Consider the following 12,390-nt stretch of genomic DNA (forward strand, 5'->3'; position numbering starts at 1 on the left):
CTGCCATGTTGGGTTATATTGGAGAGAGTCTCCGTCTTAAATCATTTCCCACACACAGTCTGTGCCTGTATTGAGTTTCATGCTAGTGAGGGCCGAGAATCCACTCTCACATAGGTACGTGGTTGCAAAGGGCATCAGTGTCTTAACAGTGCGATTTGCCAAGGCATGATACTCTGAGCGCAGCCCAATCCAGAAATCTGGCAGTGACTTCTGATTATATTCAATTTTCACAGAACAGCTTGTTGCAATTTTGATGAGGCTCTCTTGTTCATATATTGGTAAGTAGACTGGAGGCAGGGCATGAAAGGGAAAATGAATCCAGTTGTTTGTGTCATCCTTTTCGGGAAAGTACCCAACTCACTCAGGTGCTTCACTATATATCATTTGACATTGTCCGTAAGCTTGAGTTCATTTGCAAACAAAAAAAAAATACAATGGTGGAAAGACCTGTGTGTTGTCTTTGTTAATGCAGACAGAGAAGAGCTCCAACTTCTTAATCATAGCCTCAATTTTGTCCCGCACATTGAATATAGTTGCGGAGGGTCCCTGTTAATCCTAGATTCATTCAGGCGAGAAAAAACATCACCCAGATAGGCCAGTCGTTTGAGAAACTCGTCATCGTGCAAGCGGTCAGACAGGTGAAAATGATGGTCAGTAAAGAAAACTTTAAACTCGTCTCTCAATTTAAAAAAACATGTCAACACTTTGCCCCTTGATAACCAGAGCACTTCTGTATATTGTAAAAGCGTTACATGGTCGCTGCCCATATCATTGCATAGTGCAGAAAATACAGAAGAGTTCAGGGGCCTTGCTTTAACAAAGTTAACCATTGTCAGGCATTATCTTTGGCAGCAAGAGCGTCTCAGTGGATGCTGCAGTGTACCCAAGTGGCGTCGGGAGCAACTGCTTGCACGCTCGTTACCACTATGTCTCCCTGTCATGGCTTTCGTGCCATCAGTATAAAACACATCTTGACCACCAAAGTCCATTTGATGTCACAAAGCTGTCCAGTACTTAAAAATATCCACTCCTGTTGTCCTGGTTTCCAGTGGTTTGCATAAGAGGATGTCTTCCTTAATTGACCCCCCATAAACATAACAGACATATACCAGGTGCTGTGCCATACCCGCCACGTCTGTTTACTCATCCAGCTGTAACGCATAGAATTCACTGGCTTGTATGCGACGCTATACACAGTACCAGTCAAAAGTTAGGACACACATACTAATTCAAAGGTTTTTATTTTTACTATTTTCTAAATTGTAGAATAATAGTGAAGACAAACTATGAAATAACACACATGGAACCATGTAGTAACCAAAAAAAATCTAAACCTATTTTATATGAGATTCTTCAAAGTAGCCAATCTTTGCCTTGACGTTAGCTTTGCACACTCTTGGCATTCTCTCAACCAGCTTCATTAGGTAGTCATCTGGAATTCGTTTTAATTAGCAGGTGTGCCTTGTTGAAAGTTAATCTGTGGAATTTATTTTTTTCTTAATGTGTTTGAGACAATCAGTTGTTATGTGACAAGGTAGGGGTGGTATACAGAAGATAGCCTTATTTGGTAAAAGACTAAATCCAAATTATGGTAAAGAGAAATGACAGTCCATCATTACTTTATGACATGAAGGTCAGTCAATCCAGAAAATTCTCATGAGGACCGGCACAGGAAAGGAAGACCCAAAGTTAACTTTGCTGCAGAGGATAAGTTCATTAGAGTAACTAGCCTCCGAAATTGCAGCCCAAATAAATAATTCACATAGTTCAAGTAACAGACACATCTTAACATTAACTGTTCAGAGGAGACTGCATGACTCGAGGTCGAATGATGATTCATGGTCGAATTGCTGCAAAGAAACCACTACTAAAGGACACCAAAAAGAAGAAGAGACTTGCTTGGGCCAAGAAACACGAGCAATGGACATTACAATTGGTGGAAATCTGTCCTTGGTCTGATGAGTCCAAATTTTAGATTTATGGTTCCAACCACCGTGTCTTTGTGAGATGCAGAGTAGGTGAACGAATGATCTCTGCATGTGTGGTTCCCACCTTGATGCATGGAGGTGGTGTGGGGGTGCTTTGCTGGTGACACTGTCAGTGATTTATTTAGAATTCAAGGCACACTTAACCAGCATGGCTACCACAACATTCTGCAGCATTACACCATCACATCTGGTTGGTTTTTAGTGGGACTATCATTTGTTTTTCAACAGGATAATGACCCAGCACACCTCCAGGCTGTGTAAGGGCTATTTGACAAAGAAGGAGAGTGATGGACTGCTGCATCAGATGACCTAGCCACCATAATCACCCAACCTCAACCCAATTGAGATGGTTTGGGATGAGTTCGATGAGTTGCAGAGTGATGGAAAAGCAGCCAATAAGTGCTCAGCATATGTGGAAACTCCTTCGAGACTGTTGGAAAAGCATTCCAGGTGAAGCTGGTTGAGAGAAAGTGTGCAAAGCTGTCAAGGCAAAGGGTGTCTACTTTGAAGAAGACTGGTACTGTATATGTTTTTTTGGATTCAATGTCAACGTCATCAGGAGTATGCCTATGTGCATGAATAGAGACCAGTTCTAAGGGCCACTACATGTCTAAGTATTTTTCCAAACCAAAATATTCCACTGAGGATACAGAATGTAAAGAATGGAAGAATAGAAGACAAGGAGGGGAAGAGGGAGGGAGTGAGTGAGTTGGTGTAATTGATATAGGATAAGATGGGTATCAGTGGCAGGGTTGAGATGAATAAACAGAGGGAGGGCATTGTGGACAGCTGAGTGTGAAGGAGAGGGGCACGCTTTGTGTGTGTGCACGCATGTGTGTATGTCAGTGGAAGCTGCTGAGGGGAGGACGGCTCATAATAATAGTTGGAACGGCGCGAATGGCATCAAACACATGTAAACCATGTGTTTGATGTTTTTGATACAATTGCACTTATTCTGCTCCAGCTTTACCATGAGCCCGTCCTCCCCAATTTAAGGTGCCACCAACCTCCTGTAGTGTATGTGCGTGCGCATATGTGTGTACGTGAAGGGTTCCTGGTGGAAGAGGTGGAGGGGTATGTGAGGCTGGTGGACTCCCAGGGGAACACTGGCCTGTGCTTGTATTGTATGAGAAAGACCTCTGTTTAGAGTTTCCTGTGGGACTGCCATGTACACACACACGTCTAGTCTCTACGCTGTCTCGCAGACTCAGACTCTGTCATGCACTTCCTCAGACACAAACTATCAGTGACACCTTTTTCTCCCCAGTATTGTGATATCCGCACAATTGGCCCATCGCTGTCCGGGTAAGTATTTGGCCCGGGGAAGGCCATCATTGTAAATAAGAATTTGTTGGAGAGGCGAAGGTCGAGAGCCATGTGTCCTCTGAAATATGACCCTGCCAAAAAGCACTGCTTCTTGACACACTGCTCGCTTAATCCGGAAACCAGCCGCATCAATGTCAAATCAAATCAAATATTATTGGTCACATACACATTGTTAGCAGATGTTAATGCGAGTGTGGTGATATGATTGTGCTTCTAGTTCCGACAGTACAGTAATATCTAACAATTTCCCAACAACTACCTAATACATCAAAATCTAAAGCGGTGAATGAGAATATGTACATGTAAATATATGGATGAGCGATGGCCGAGTGGCATAGACAAAGTGCAATTGATGGTATAAAATACAGTATATACATATGAGTAATGTAAGATATTACATTATTAAAGTGGCATTGACTAGTGATCCATTTTTTTAAGTGGCCAGTGACTGGATTTCAATGTAGGCAGCAGCCTCTCTGAGTTAGTGATTGCTGTTTAGAAGTCTGATGGCCTTGAGATAGAAGCTGTTTTTCAGTCTCTCGGTCCCATCTTTGATGCACCTGTACTGACCTCGCCTTCTGGATGGTAGCGGTGTGAACAGGCAGTGGCTCGGGTGGTTGTTGTTCTTGATGATCTTTTTAGCCTTCCTGTGACATCGGGTGCTGTAGGTGTCATAGAGGGCAGGTAGTTTGCCCCCGGTGATGCGTTGTGCAGACTGCACCACCCTCTGGAAGGCCTTGCGGTTGAGTGCGATGTAGTTGCCATACCAGGCTGTGATACAGCCCGACAGGATGCTCTCGATTTGTGCATCTGTAAAAGTTTGTCAGGGTTTTAGGTGACAAGACAAATTTCTTCAGCCTCCTGAGGTTGAAGAGGCGCTGTTGCGCCGTCTTCACCACACTGTCTGTTGGGTGGACCTTCTCCACTGCTGTCCCTTTGATGTGGATAGGGGGGCACTCCCTCTGCTGTTTCCTGAAGTACACAATCATCTCCTTTGTTTTGTTGACGTTGAGTGAGAGGTTGTTTTCCTGACACCACACTCCGCGTGCCCTCACCTCCTCCCTGTTGAGCGGTATGCAAACTGAAGTGGGTCTAAGGTGGAGGTGATATGATCCTTGACTAGTCTCTCTAAGCACTTCATGATGACAGAAGTGAGTGCTACGGGACGGTAGTCATTTAGGTCAGTTAACTTTGCCTTCTTGGGCACAGGAACAATGGTGGCCATCTTGAAGCATGTGGGGACAGCAGACTGGGACAGGGAGCGATTGAATATGTCTGTTAACACGCCAGCCAGCTTGTCTGCGCATGCTCTGAGGACGCGGCTAGGGATGCCGTCTGGGCCAGCAGCCTTGTGAGGGTTAACACGTTTAAATGTTTTACTCATGTCGGTCATGGAGAAGTGGAAGGGGTGGGTAGAGTCCTTGTTAGCGGGCCGCGATGGTGGCACTGTATTATCTTTAAAGAGGGCAAAGAAGGTGTTTACTTTGTCTGGAAGCGTAATGTCAGGGTCCGTAAGGTGGCTGGTTTTCTTTTTGTAGTCTGGGATTTAGTCCGTGATTTCCTGATTAATTGTATCATTAAATAGTACCCGCAAAACACCCGTCTCAACGTCAACAGTGAAGAGGCGACTCCGGGATGCTGGCCTTCTAGGCAAAGTTCCTCTGTCCAGTGTCTGTGTTCTTTTGCCCATCTTAATCTTTTCTTCTTATTGGCCAGTCTGAGATATGGCTTTTTTTCCTTTGCAACTCTGCCTAGAAGTCACCTCTTCACTGTTGACGTTGAGACTGGTGTTTTGCGGGTACTATTTAATGAAGCTGCCAGTTGAGGACTTGTGAAGCGTCTGTTTCTCAAACTTGACACTAATGTACTTGTCCTCTTGCTCAGTTGTGCACTGGGGCCTCCCTCTTCTACATTAATGTGGATGCTACCATGATTACGAATAATTCTGAATGAATCATGAGTAATGATGAATGACAAAGTTACAAACGCACAAATACCATACCCCCAAGACATGGTAACATCTCACCATTACAATAACATGGGGAGGTTAGCATTTTTGGGGGGAGTATGATATTTGTGCGTCTGTAACTTTCTCAGTTATCATTATTCACGATTCATTCAGGATTATCCGTAATTATGGCAGCATCCACATTCATGTAGAAGTGTTTAGAAACGTATTTAGTTTCTCAAACTAGACACTCTAGTGTACTTGTCCTCTTGCTCAGTTGTGCACCGGGGCCTCCCACTCCTCTTTCTATTTTGGTTAGAGACCGTTTGTGCTGTTCTGTGAAGGGAGTAGTACACAGCGTTGTACGAGATCTTCAGCTTCTTGGCAATTTCTCGAATGGAATAGCCTTCATTTCTCAGAACAAGAATAGACTGATGAGTTTCAGAAGAAAGTTATTTGTTTCTTGCCATTTTGAGCCTCTAATCAAACCCACAAATGCTGATGCTCCAGACACTCAACTAGTCAAAAGGCCAGTTTTATTGCTTCTTAAATCAGAACAACAGTTTTCAGCTGTGCTAACATAATTGCAAAAGGGTTTTCTAATGATCAATTAGCCTTTTAAATTGATAAACTTGGATTAGCTAACACAAAGTGCCATTGGAACACAGGAGTGGTTGCTGATAATGGGCCTCTGCACACCTATGTAGATATTCCATTAAAAATCAACCGTTTCCAGCTACAACAGTCATTTACAACATTAAAAATGTCCACACCATATTTCTGATAATTTTGATGTTATTTTAATGGACAAAAAAAATTGCCTTTCTTTCAAAAACAAGGACATTTCTAAGTGACCCCAAACTTTTGAACGGTTGTGTATATTCTACTTTGTGTCAATGGAGAACATAAGTCTACCCCGTGATTTCTGGGCTGGTTGGGTGGGACCAACTGCCAGAGCATGACTGTGCAGATCTAGGAACCTCCTCCCATATCGATGTGATTAGGGTCCAAAGCCCTGGAGGTGATTGTAACATGATTAACGGTCAAAGTCTCTAGTCTCCTTATATGACTGCTAAGTAGAGAGGGCAGTTCCACAATGATGCAGATAGTTAAATATTTTAGGGAGGAAAGAAGCAAGAACATTCAGGATGAATGGGCAGTATAAAGTTCAGTATGTTGTGAGGGGTTTCCTAAATGTGGTTAAGTGGTTTAATGTAGCATCATGTATAATATGCATCTCAAGAATGCCTCCCAATACAGACACATGCACGTACGTACGCCTATGCAGACACACACACACGTCTGCCTAACTGCCTTGCACATGGGCATGTCCTGGCGAGCCTCCATTGGAAGCCTCCCTTGTGAAATGGGGAGTGAATGAGGCCCTTTGAGGCCTGGATGGTGAGAGACAGGTCCATTGTTAATAACAGCTGGGCTTCTTGTTTCTGCTCCCCTCTCTGGGGGCAGTGGGCGGAGATTGGGTTTCTACCACCCACCCAACCCCACATCTGCAGCAGCAGTATTGACTGTGACTTAAAGGCGCTTGCATGATACACTTCAGCTGGCGAACTTCGCTATGCGAACCTAACGCATTTGTGCTCGGGTACTCCCTCAAAAGACTGTAGCTTGAAAAATTAGAAAAAAGTGGCAATAGCACTGTTTGTCCATTTTGAGACGCCATCTCCAGTTTACACTTCCACAAAATAGTCCAAATTAATAAATAGATAACTCAAGAAATCTGTCAGGTTTTTTTTTTTATTGCTGACAAGCAAAACATTTTTGGGACTATGTCAACAATGGACAACAAATAACAAAAGGGTGTAATTTTCCCTGAGTTATCTTAGATTAATTCTGACTATTTTAAGGAAGTGGCTACGACGTCTCAAAATGCAGAAACAGTACTATTGCCGTTTCTTTTCTCATTGTGCTTGATGCATTTGATAACATTCTACTGATTCCGCTCCAGCCATTACCATGAGCCCGTCGTCCCCAAATAAGTTGCCACCAACCTCCTGTGGTATATGAGCACACTTGTTTGGTTCAAACTGCCGAACTGAAGCATGCTGAGTGAGGCCTTGAGACAACTTCTCTCTGGACCCTGCAGCTATACCATCTTGTTTTTCTCCTAATTGTTTGCTGTGTGGGAGTGTAACTACTTGTGACAAGGAATCAAGACAGAGATCCTTAAAATGCCCACTTAGAAATGTTTTGTGTTTGACAATTCGTTAGAACACAATGTAATTGTACCACAAACAATTCATTTGATGTGTTGTAGCCTATGATGAAATTTGTGTGAAATAACAATAATGCAACGGCTGATCTGACTTTCCGTAATGTTTGGCTAATGTTGTCTACTGGGGACTGCATGTCTGTATTGGTATACTCGATGTTGCACCTTCATATGTAATTGATCTGACTAGAGCCAACCACTTATTTCTGTATCATTCCTCACTGGCCTATCACAACACAAAACTACAAGCCTCTTCCTGTCTCCACATCCTCTCCCTTCTTCTCCCTCATCCCCCTCTCTTTTCCCAGACTCCCTCCCACGCTGCCTGTGCTGTTATTGGTCAATCAGAAGCAGTTCTCCAGAGCATGCTCAGTTAGTCTCCTTGTGGCAGGAAAGTGGAATGGAACAAGCTTCCCAAACTGGGGTATTCAGGCTATTTTTAGCCGTGCACATCCGTTTCTCCGGGCTCAGGCTCCAAATATAGATCACTGCATCAATGACTCCAAACAAGTCCCCTTCTCCCTGGCTCAAATCCACTTATGCAATGGCCCCCTTGTAGCAGGGAGAGCTGCTCGCACCACTGAGGCAGATCCAATACATGTTCTACTTCTCATCGTTTGTCTTATTCTATGTGTGTCTTAGGAACTTCATAATTTAGAAATGTAATTTCTCTGTGTGTGTGTGTGTGTGTGTGTGTGTGAGTGTGTGTGTGTTCCTGTAGATCTAGTCTAGTAGGCCAGGTGTATGTGGCGTGCTGGAAATTGAGAGTGGAGGAAGCAGTCCATTTCCATTAGGACGTCAAACACAAATCCAGGAAAACATGTTGAGTGGGGCCTAAAGGTCGCAACTGGTATCCTGTCATTCAGCACACAATATAGTTAGGGAAGTGACAAATCACGTAGCCAGTTTGTGTCAGTGCTCCCTAATAGGAGGAAGGTATCACCCTGCACACTGCCCTACCCCATCTGGACAAAAGGAATAGCTATGCTGTTCATTAACTATAGCTCAGCATTCAACACCATAGTACCCTCCAAGCTCATCATCAAGTTGGAGGCCCTGGGTCTCAACCTCACCCTGTGCAATTGGGCCCTGGACTTTCTGACGGGCCGCACCCACCCTTTGCTAACCCTCAACCCCCCCCCCCCCCCCCCCCCCCCGCACTGTTGGAACTAGAAGTACAAGCATTTCGCTACACTCGCATTAACATCTGCTAACCATGTGTATGTGATTTGGTTTGTACAACGGCCTTGGGTGGAATCATTCAAGACAAGGATCACTTCTGTTCTAAATGTGTTACCGTCATAAAACTCAGTAGAAACAGCAGCCTGTTTGTATCTCAGCTGCCACATCTATTTACATTAGCCCAGGGAGAAGGGTAATAATGTCACTCACCACCAAAGATAACTTTTTCTCGATGAAAGCACCTTCTGGCAATTACAAGACAACCAATATTTTTTTCACCAAGAGGACCATTCAATTGTCACAGATTTTAATAAATCAGACGGATGTTTAGAGTATATGGGGAAAGAAAATCTTTAAGGTGTAAAAAAAAAAATAGCTTTCCCTTCCTCTATTGCTACCCACATGGATGAATATCCCCTCTCCTTTCTTTACATTAATATTGTGAATTGAGATGCTGCTGTGGGACGGATGGGTCAGTGGAGCAGCTGGTCCGTGGGAGGAAGAACTTAATCAGGCCTATATTGTGGCTCAGCTGTGTCTTTCAGGACTTTGTCATTCCAAATTGGCTTTCCAAATATATCCAGAGCCTGGGGAGGCTTTGACATGCTAATGTAGTGTCCGCGGCGGTGGGCTCACTACACACTACTCTTAACCCAGAGCTTTAGATTACTACTGCCCCTGAAGGTACGCTACAACAAGGTGGGACGGGACAAAGCAGGCCCACCGTTAAGCGCAGACTGATGTGAGCCACAAAGTCAGGAATTATGGAAATAACTCTCGGTTTCTGACATCAAACCCTTCAAGCAATACGATTATATTGAAGAAGCATAGCTACAACATAATTGATCATTAAATAATTTAGGCCATACCTCTAGCTTGAAATCTGTAGAAGTACCAGTAAGTTGTTATTTTTGATAAGTTGCTCGATGTTAAGTGTGAGGGCATATAAGAACAGTAAATTCCTACTCTGATGAGATGAGAGCTATGTTGCTGGTGCTGTCTGGCCATCCAGGCAAAGATAACTGAATTCAGTTCAATTGTGGCCACAATATTTGTACCTCATCACCTCTCTGGCCATTTCAGTTGCTGAATAAAAAAAAGGAGAAAACACCACAGCTCCATTGAACTGGTCTTGGGCACGGCTGTGTGGCAGATGTAGTTAAAAGATCACCAGCAACCTCCCATAGCACAAACTATGCAGTCAATTCGCCTACAATGTTTTTACAATCCAGCGCACAACTCTGCATATTTGTATTTTGCTCATTTTGAGGGAGGAAAGCCAAGCCAATAGTATTTTTACTGCAACAAACAGCAATTACAAAAGCACACCAGCACAGGAAGTTATATCAATATACTATAGCCTGAGGCTGAGAGAGAGAGAGAGAGAGAGAGAGAGAGAATTGCTGACACCCCTAGCTGCCCACGCTGGCTGCTGCTGTGAAGGGAACTGGTAGCTGTTTGCGACAACACACACAGAGTACACTAAGCATGTAAACACAGGATTTACCCATGTCCTCCTCCTTGTTCTCAGCATATCTGGAGGACCTGGCTGGCACCATGGCAATGACAGCCCACAGCCCGCCCACAGTGGCCAGGGCAGCACGGGTTGCCCCACTTTTGCCTGTCTATTGTTTACAGGGTATATTTGTTTTGAACAGGGGGTTTATTCAGACTTACACTCCTTTTGAACACTGCCGTCTCACCTGCTGTCTACAACAGCATCTATAAAAATACAAAAAAATAGAGTGGGAGAAATCACTCACTGTGTTAATGCATGGGGCATCGTGATGATTTATGAGAAACAACAAATAAACACAAACTTATTATATTTGGACACTTTCCAATCGCTTATATGAACACTGCTTCTTTTCACAAACTTTTCATTAATTGGTGGATAATGCATATTCTTTTCTAAAGTCTGCAAAGACGCATAGTATTTTAATCGAATTCAAAAATCTTTACAGCGATGCAATTCCACCCTCCATGAATTTACCACCAGAGTACCATCACCTGGAATTGCAGAAAGAAAACAGGGAGAGAACAGAGAGAAAACAGAAAGGCTCCACAGCAAATAATGACCTCATCTTACATCTGTGGGCTGCTGCAGGGAGGAGACACCTTCAACCTGGCCACGGCAGTCTGTCGCTGTCAGAAGGTGAGTGTAGCTGGTGCATGAAGTCAGGCACAGGAGAGCAAAATGAGTGAGCAATGTACTTTACTCAAAAAATAAAGGCACACGGTAAACAACATACACGACCAAATAACGGTAAATATTACGCACGGGTGAACACAGCACCCGTCAAAAAACCAACCATCATGAACCGAACTGAACGTAGAAATAATCATGCACAACAAACATGGGGGACACAGAGGGTTAAATACATTAACATGTAATTGGATAATGAAAACTAGGTGTGTAGAAAAAAAAGACAAAACCAATTGAAAATGAAAGATGGATCAGCGATGGCTAGAAGACCGGTGACGTCGACCGCCGAACGCCGCCCGAACAAGGAGAGGGACCGACCTCGGCGGAAGTCGTGACAGTCGCTCCGTCTTCCTGGTGACATCTGCTTCTGGGTGACCAGGAGATGAATGCACCACCAGCAGAATGGGTACCATGCACTGACAACACACAGGCCACAACACGAGCAATGACGGCTTAGTCCAGTCACATTATTAGTCAAGTAAAATGCAAACTAACCTATCCCTAATAATTCCAGTTATAGTAGATACAATTTGATTGATGATACCTTGCTGATAATGGTTATGCTTATAGCAGATCTTCCGAAAGAGGGAAAGTAATGTTTATATTCTACTAACTGCGTAACTATGGTACAGTACGTCATTGTTTGTTTAATTGAATAGCACCCCCTTTCAAACCTGTAAGAGTAGAAGTTGACACACAGGTGGAGAATCTAAACATCTCATGCACATCACAACCCTGTGTCATGGTTTATTTCCATAGAAATGTAGTGTCATTGTCCTGTAAATCACTGACTTACATAATTACTGTGGAACCAGGCATAAAGATTCCTGTTTTCAGTGTGGTGTCCAGTGAGTGGAGGGATTGAAGGCAGAAAGAGAAATTCAGGTTAGAAAACAGGACATCCACATGTACATGAGAGAAGAACCAAAAGGTTGAGGTTGTGGCAACCTTCAATGTTTACCTGAACGCTGCTGAAATGTAGTTTTTTTGGGTTCCTAGAAACAAGGCACTCCCCTCTCAAAGAATTGTATTGATGTAGAATAGATAAACACTGTCCTGTGTCTGGATTCCTTTAATCTTCAGACTTAACACAGCCTCCTAAAATTCCACGGACAACTCCCAAGCATGTACACAGACACACACACACGTGTACTGCACACACACATGCACACCCAAATAAAGTCACGCACACACACACCCACCCACGCACCCTAACACACCTGCTACTGTACGTCTGTGAAATGTGGAATCAGCATAACTCTTCTGCATAAATTCTTCTGACTAACACCTCCCACCACATGCACACACATACTCTCTTGCCAACCCCCTGCAATTAATGTGAAATCACATCCATAAAATACTTTGATGAAATTTTCCTACAAAAGGACCACCACGTCACCTTCCTGTTCAAGTGAGCACAGCACAACAAGGCAAGTCTAAAAATGTCTCGTATGCTGCTGCATAAATTATGTATTATGCCAGTGTACTGTAACTAAGAAGGTAAAACTAC

At 43.6% G+C, this 12,390-nt stretch overlaps 1 long non-coding RNA gene across 1 annotated transcript; it reads right to left on the bottom strand.

The window, feature by feature from the left end:
- Positions 1–10,786: 10,786 nt before the first annotated feature.
- LOC118944512 lies at positions 10,787–12,054 on the bottom strand. Its single transcript, XR_005039849.1, has 3 exons — positions 11,842–12,054; positions 11,677–11,707; positions 10,787–11,296 (listed from the first exon to the last, which is right to left on the bottom strand). It is a non-coding gene; the product is annotated as an uncharacterized LOC118944512 (long non-coding RNA).
- Positions 12,055–12,390: the final 336 nt, after the last annotated feature.

This window comes from Oncorhynchus mykiss, chromosome 3 (genome assembly GCF_013265735.2).
Source record: "Oncorhynchus mykiss isolate Arlee chromosome 3, USDA_OmykA_1.1, whole genome shotgun sequence".
NCBI lineage: Eukaryota > Metazoa > Chordata > Actinopteri > Salmoniformes > Salmonidae > Oncorhynchus > Oncorhynchus mykiss.